Here is a 7,381-nt window from a genome sequence, read left to right on the forward strand (position 1 = left end):
CACAAACCCAAATCGTGAGAGAGGAAAACATACGTGAGAAACCCATTTCCCAACCCTTTGTTCTCGTCGCTCACTCTCACCTACGCCACCCACAGCTGCCGCCGAGCTCTGTCCAGCCACGGGAGAGAGAGCAGGAGCCCAGAAACTCTTTTCCAGCCTTGGATCGAGCAAGTGCAGTGCAAATCGAAGATTTTTCTGGCCCTGTTTTTGAGCGAAATTCTTGTCCGATTTAGGTGAGCTTGCGACTTGTTTTCTTGGTTGATTTGTTGTTAGTTGAGTTAGTTAGGAGCGCAGTAGCCTAGTAATCTCTTTTCCTAGCCATAGCTCTCCATTTCGAGCTCTGAATCGATAGGAACCAGCAGATCGAAGCTCAGTTCCAGCACTGTTCTTGAGTGATTCTTGTACGAGATTTAGGTGAACTTTTGGATTCGATTCTCGGTTGATTTGTTGTAGTTTTTGAAGCCTCTAAGTTTCCCTTTTTCCAGCTCGTTTTTCAGCTTAGGGCAGCTAACGATATTTGTTATCGCGGTTGTCGAATTCGATATTACAATGAGTTCATGTCGGATTTTTTAAATTCCAATCTAGTTGAGGATTCAAGCCAATCAACAAATGGAACAATTTAGCCTCGCCGCAAGTGGCAGTTTGTGGCGCTGATCATATCTGCACTTGATAAATTGCACCATACTGTCATATACATCGGTTCGCACAGAAGCAATGGATGGAACTGCTGTTGATTCGTCTCATCTGTTGAGCCAACTAGAGGCTATTCTAGATTCTCACCCTTGCATGTAAGCCATACAATATTTCTGCTTGATAATATGCTATTACTATTTTTGCCACATCTTATTGGACTACTGGTGATTGAAATATGTTTCTATTATAATATTTCTGTAATGTAGGCCCATCCAAGATGACAGTAGACCCTTCACCTACAGTTGGGTTTCCAAGGGCCTTGCAAGGTCAAGAATTATCGACCTTGAGAGGCAATAATGAATCAGATTCTTCTGAGAGTTCCAAATGCTAGGAAGCGCCGGTTGAAGAACTCCCTAAGAAGTGAGATACTGTATTTGCGTTTTTATTTGTTTTTTTTTTTTTGTGTACTGGTAAATCGAACAAAAGCTTGAACACTCAACAAGTTTTGTTTCTGAATTTCAGTTATGGGATCTTATCGGAGCTTTATGGTTGTATGATTAGTTCTGACCGGAAGGTAGTGGTTGCTGCCAATTTTTTTCCTTTTTAATGTTGATGCTACATAGCTTCTTTTTGTCTATTTGTTTTGATCGTTCCTTTTTTATTTTTCTCATTCTTCTGGTTGCTCCTTGTATCTATCAGTGTAAAGTGTCTGTTGATCTAAACTCCAACAATTCCTTCAAGTGAATCACTGATGGTTTCAATTGATGATTCTGGATAACACTTTGTGTTGATGCTATGCATGTATCCATTTTAATGCATTATCTTGCTTACAAAATGTGATTGTTTTATTTTGATTTGTGATATTTTGGGGTTCAGTTGTTTTGTGTTGATGATATATTACTAGCATGCTTAGGATTAGGTCAAGTAAAAGTTGGAGGAAGAGGTAATAAACTAGTGATTTAATTCGGTTTTAATTCACTTTTATGGTATTTTTTTCTGCGGAGTTTAGATTCTTTCTTTTCAGTGCTCTATATCTGGATTTGTTTAGTTTCTTATTGGTTGTCTTAATTTGAGTTTACTAAGATTGATTTGTATTAGAGATTACAGTCTCTGTTTTTTATTTTACAGTTGCTTAATTTGATTTTTATTATTTGCATGTGACTTTGTTCTTTAGTGTTTGATATGTCAAGTTTTATTGTGAGGCCCGGGGCCGAAGAGGGCGGGGGGTGATCGCCGGTGCCATGAGGTTGCACGGACAATGAGCGGCTCCTGGCAGGCTTCTAGGCGGAGGGAACATGAATGAACCGATCTTACACCGGAAGGAGAGGGATTCCGAGACTGTTCAATGTAATGGACTGTACAGTTGAAGGGGGCTTAAAAGATTTGATATGTACTACTCATACCACGAAGGTGCATCTTCTTTTCGGTAGCTCATCACATAAGAAATCCAAAGTTAAGCGTGCTTGACTTGGGACAATTCTGGGATGGGTGACCTCCTGGGAAGTTTCCTATGGTGCGTGTGAGTGAGGACATAAGCACGCTGGAAAGACTCGTCTTGGTACAGTGAGGACAGTCGTCGAATCTGGGACGTCACAGTTGGTATCAGAGCCGACCTCTCCTAATACGGTGTGGGTTCGGGGACGAACCAAGCGCAAGCTGGTGGGCATGTGAGGCCCGGGGCCGAAGAGGGTGAGGGGTGATCGCCGGTGCCATGAGGTTGCACGGACAATGAGCGGCTCCTGGCAGACTTCTAGGCGGAGGGTACATGAATGAACCGATCTTACACCGGAAGGAGAGGGATTCCGAGACTGTTCAATGTAATGGACTGTACAGTTGAAGGGGGCTTAAAAGATTTGATATGTACTACTCATACCACGAAGGTGCATCTTCTTTTCGGTAGCTCATCACATAAGAACTCCAAAGTTAAGCGTGCTTGACTTGGGACAATTCTGGGATGGGTGACCTCCTGGGAAGTTTCCTAGGGTGCGTGTGAGTGAGGACATAAGCACGCTGGAAAGACTCGTCTTGGTACAGTGATAACAGTCGTCGAATCTGGGACGTCACATTTATCTCCACAAGTATAATCTATTTCTTCATGCAAATATGCTCCATACATCAACATGTGCTTTTCTGGTATTTATCTTGAATTTGCAATTCTCTATATTTACATTATACTCTTTTTTCCAAGAGTTCCATGTATCAACATGTTTAGTTTGGTTTATGGTGATTTTTCTTTTGTGGGTTTTAGGTTATTTCTTTTCTTCTGGACTGATCTGGCAAATTGGATGCAGCAATTTTGGCCAATAACAAGTTGGAAAAGAAAAAGTACGATCTTTCAAAATAGTGAAGTAATGGAATATGTTCTAGGATTAATTTTTTTGTTATATTTAATTTTTTATTGTATTTTGTTCGGCATGTATACGTAGCATTTGTAAGATGTTTAAATGTTGATTGATATTTAAAATAGTTATTATATAGATTTTTTGGTTATAATAATTTGTTATTTTTAGAATATTTTTTTACATGTTTCTACATTTATATTCAAAATAGATTTGTAACTAATAATTTAATTAATAGGCAAAAAATACAAAAAATTGAAAGCGTTGTCTTTGACTAAAAAGACAAAGGTTTTTATCTGTTGTCTGGGTGTAAAAAACCGTTGTCTTTGGTAGAAAAGACAACGGTTTTTATCCGTTGTCTTTAAGCGGGTTTTTAACGACATTGCTTATGACATCGCTTTTTCCTTCACACAGACAACAAATAAAATCCATTGTCTTCAGGAGTTTTTTTTGTAGTGAAAGTTCAGATGACGACGAGATAGGAAGTTCGGCCACCAAGACCTTATTAGGAGAGTCATCTTCCTTGACTTCAAAATCAAGCATGGCGGTGGATTTATAGGCGTGTTTCGAATTTCTGAGTCTATGAACTTGACCTTCCTCCACATGTTTACTCATATCCATATGGTCAATACCAGACATGCTCTGATACAGATTATGTATGCTTCCAACACCACATTCCCAGTCACCACCACAAAACCGATTAACTGTTCCCAAGGGAAGAACAAAGAAACCAAATATGATTTCGACAAAGTTTTCCTGTCACTAAAAGGAATTTGTTCATACACATCGATTAAAATACAATGTTTTTATCAAAACTGTTTTGTATCAACGAGTCGTTTTCTATTAGCGGTTTTTTTTGAAACCGTTGTCTATGAGCGTCTTTTTTTTGTATAGGATAGTGTTTTCTTTTAAAACTGTTGTCTATCAAATTTTTTTTTTACCAACGACAACGGGTTCAATTCTTATATACTAAGAATTTTTATTTATTAATCAATTAATTCTGATAAAAAAAGCCAAACCCATAACCCCCAATGGAAAATGTCTTTAAGAAATTACGATTCGGGTAGGGTTAGCATTTGAATCTAATCAAATCAAATATTGGGGAATTTCTTCAAAATCTGAAGTTCTAAACATGTACAACGGGATAGGATTGCAGATGGCGAGAGGTTCTGGCACCAATGGATATGTCCAGACCAACAAGTTCTTCATCAAGCCGAGGACCAACAAGGTTGTTATGGATTCGAGCAAGGGCTACGAATTGGGTCAGGGAATGGCCGGCGTGACTCGAAAACCCAATAGGCATATACTGGAGCACGACCGTAAGCGTAAGATTCAACTCAAGCTTCTTGTGTTGGAGGAGAAGCTGATAGATCAGGGTTACACTGATGTGGAGATCTTGGAGAAGCTAGATGAGGCGAGGAAGTCACTTGATGTTGGAGTGCTTTATGATCCCTAGGATTCAGAAAGCACCTATGCTGGATTGATCCATGCACCCTTTATATCATTAGTGGCAGCATCTAACTTTGTATGTGCTATTTATTCCTTTCCAGTACCAAGAATTGTCCACTTAACCTTGTGCCTCACTTTACAGGGGGCTGAAGGAATTGAAGAATTTGGCATCGATAAATTGATCCAAATAGGAGCATCCCAGCTTAGTGACCAGCTTCCTGGGTCCCGGGATGCTGCTCATATGTTGTTATTGGAGTTACAATCTGTATATGAGAAATCTTGTATACTGGAACCAATTGCTGTTGTATCTGATAAACCTGTTGCAGCTTCGTCGGAGCATTTCTGCCAGTCGAACTCTCACCTTTGAGTGCACAAGCTGTCCATCGTGTGACCAACATTGCGTGGGAGGGAATTGTTTTGAATTCATAGCATCGAAGTACGTGCTTTCACGCCTGGGAGATAGTAAGCATGATATGTTTGTGTTATTTATTGAATTGGGTAGTAGCAGGGTGATAATTTTGAGTTAAGGATGAAATTTTTGCCCCGTAAATTTCTTCATCTTAATGGAACAGAAAAGAACACTTATAATTATATGTGTATTTTTTTATGTGTTGTTAAATGTAACCTTTGGGACTATGATGTCTCAGCCTCACGGTTAGAACATGCCTTCAGGTTTGTGTGTTTCTTGGGGTTTTCAAATTATTGGTGTGGATTGATTACTCTTCTCTTTATATATATATTTTTATAAGTAAAATCTATATCACTGTAATATGCTGGAGTGCTTGTTCTCGATCTCTTCTTTGTTTAGTTCGCGGGATGAATTTAAATGGGAATCGTGAATTTAATATGATTTTTGTTTTTACAGAAGTAGCTTTTTGAACGAGAGTATACATATGAATCATGCCACTCAAGGACAAGTAGGAAACAATTTGTATACAGTAATTAACTAAAATATATATTACATGATATAATGCAACCAACCGAGTAATAATTTTAGTAATGTGTTTACTAGTTTATTATCATATTCTTTCCTTCTAGCCTGAATCTGCTATCTGGCATTATAATCCTCAGATTTAGTGTTGTATCTGTTAAGACGTGTTCTCTGTCTGGAAAATGTAATGAGCTGGTTGCTAAAACATTTGTTATTGGCTTCCAGGTGTTCGTGGCTTCTAGATTGAATGTTCCGGGAGCATGGCATATGCCTCAGGTGCTGCATTTTTTGTTTGATAGATAATGATATGTTGTTTCTATGTTGTACATCTCATTCGTCCTCAATTGGTGATGTTTAATTTTAGATTTGACATCCAACTCCACTCTTTGTAGTTGATTCTTTTATGTTAAACGGTTCTAGGTTTTCGCTTAGTATTTGCATGGAAAGAGTCGAGATTTATTCATAGTTGCCTAGACACAAATCTAGTATAGAGGCCGAAAACTACTGGGTATGGTTGTATTGATTTAAACTTGCATATTATCTTTGAGATGTAGGTAAAAATAATTGCAATTCTACCATAGGCTCCTAGACAATCAGATGCAAAACAATGTGCTTATTATGTAATGAGATTTATGAGACAAATTATTGAAGAAATTGCAACTATCGAGAGAGATTCACTACAATCAATAGTAATTCTATATTGCTTCTTTAAAATAATTACATGATCGATTTTAACATTTTGCAAATTCGGTAATGATTGTTTTTTTAGTAACATAATTTGTGTGTGTTCTCACAATTCACAAAATCGGAGTACTCTCGGGAAGAAATCGATGAGGTGCGTTCTGAGTTGGCAGAATGTATACAAGATCATATTTATGAGTAGGTATGGAATGCTTCCCTCAATAATTCTGTGTTTCCCTTTTCATTTCACAATTGTTTGATATCTCTACTTTATTATCTGTAGGCAGGAGCAAGCACGTCTAAGAAAAAGTTTAATGGGGTGAAATCTTTCAATTCAATTGTTTTTCCAGTTTTCCTTGTCCGAAGGAGTGTTTATTTGCAGGAAAAAGTGTTAATCTTGTGATTTGGATGTTTTGATAACTTTAGTGAACAGTGAAAGAATATTTGCAAAGTTTCACAAAAGTATAAATCCTTAATTTCCAGGGAATTGCTGCTGTTGCGCTGTTGAGACATTTCAGATATTTTTGTTGGTAAGTACTAAATAACTGCATCTTGAGTCATTTTCTGAGGATATAACCCATGTATTTGTATGGTGTTATTATACTTGATTGATATATTTTATTTGAAGTGATCGAGCTTTGCCGGCTCTACATGCGATTTGTTTTTTGTTTGGATAGATGAACTTTATTTTCAAGTATACAGTTGTTATGTTGTTTTGATTTTTTTCGGGATGTCCTATTTACAGAGAGGTCATGTCGAAACTTCTGGAGGCCCAAACAGAAAATTTTTAATTCGTTTTCGCTGTGGACGCTAATAAATCGTGGTTATTTGGTCATTACATGGTAATCAAGTGCCCTCACAGTTAAATTGATGTTAACGGTGGTAAGATTTTGGAACTGGTTTTACTGATACTTCTTGATTTTGTTCAAATTATTTTCAGTTCTCTCTCCATTGTAGCTTTGATGCATGGTTATTCTGGTGTTTTTTGTTTTTGTTTTTGTGCTCAGCCAAATATTCAAAAAAATATAACCATGGTTTTTGTTTAGCAAAGTAGGATATGTTAGAAATGACAAACACTTGGGAGATTCGATCGACGAAAAAAGGAAGCTTGGAAAAAATATGCATGTCTAGTTATAACTAGAGTTTTTGGTGTTATAGACTTATTTTGGATCAAAATATTTTGGTTATGACACGTTTATGTGGGCATTATTTAGTTTTACTTTTGGGTTTAATTGTTTGAGGATGATTGTATGTCTTTTAGTTTTTATTAGTTGTAAGTTCATGAATTTTGAATTGGTGTTTTTATAAAATTATTAATTAAATATTTAATTGTATACACACACACACA

General features: G+C 37.2%; 1 long non-coding RNA gene across 7 annotated transcripts in view; it reads left to right on the forward strand.

Moving 5' to 3' along the window:
• The window catches only part of LOC140963680 (uncharacterized), a 16,671-nt gene continuing 9,290 nt past the window's right edge, over positions 1-7,381 (forward strand). For 2 of the 7 annotated variants that reach the window (XR_012172726.1, XR_012172727.1), the window contains exons 1-7: positions 1-233; positions 586-788; positions 900-1,053; positions 1,156-1,207; positions 4,564-4,857; positions 5,578-6,563; positions 6,779-6,915. This is a non-coding gene — a long non-coding RNA (uncharacterized lncRNA). Of the gene's footprint in view, positions 234-485; positions 789-899; positions 1,054-1,155; positions 1,208-4,011; positions 4,498-4,563; positions 4,884-5,577; positions 6,564-6,778; positions 7,081-7,381 lie in introns of those variants that run through there. The other 5 variants (XR_012172724.1, XR_012172722.1, XR_012172723.1 and 2 more) reach the window with 5 other exon arrangements.

The sequence above is a fragment of the Primulina huaijiensis genome, chromosome 17 (assembly GCF_012295235.1).
Source record: "Primulina huaijiensis isolate GDHJ02 chromosome 17, ASM1229523v2, whole genome shotgun sequence".
Lineage (NCBI taxonomy): Eukaryota > Viridiplantae > Streptophyta > Magnoliopsida > Lamiales > Gesneriaceae > Primulina > Primulina huaijiensis.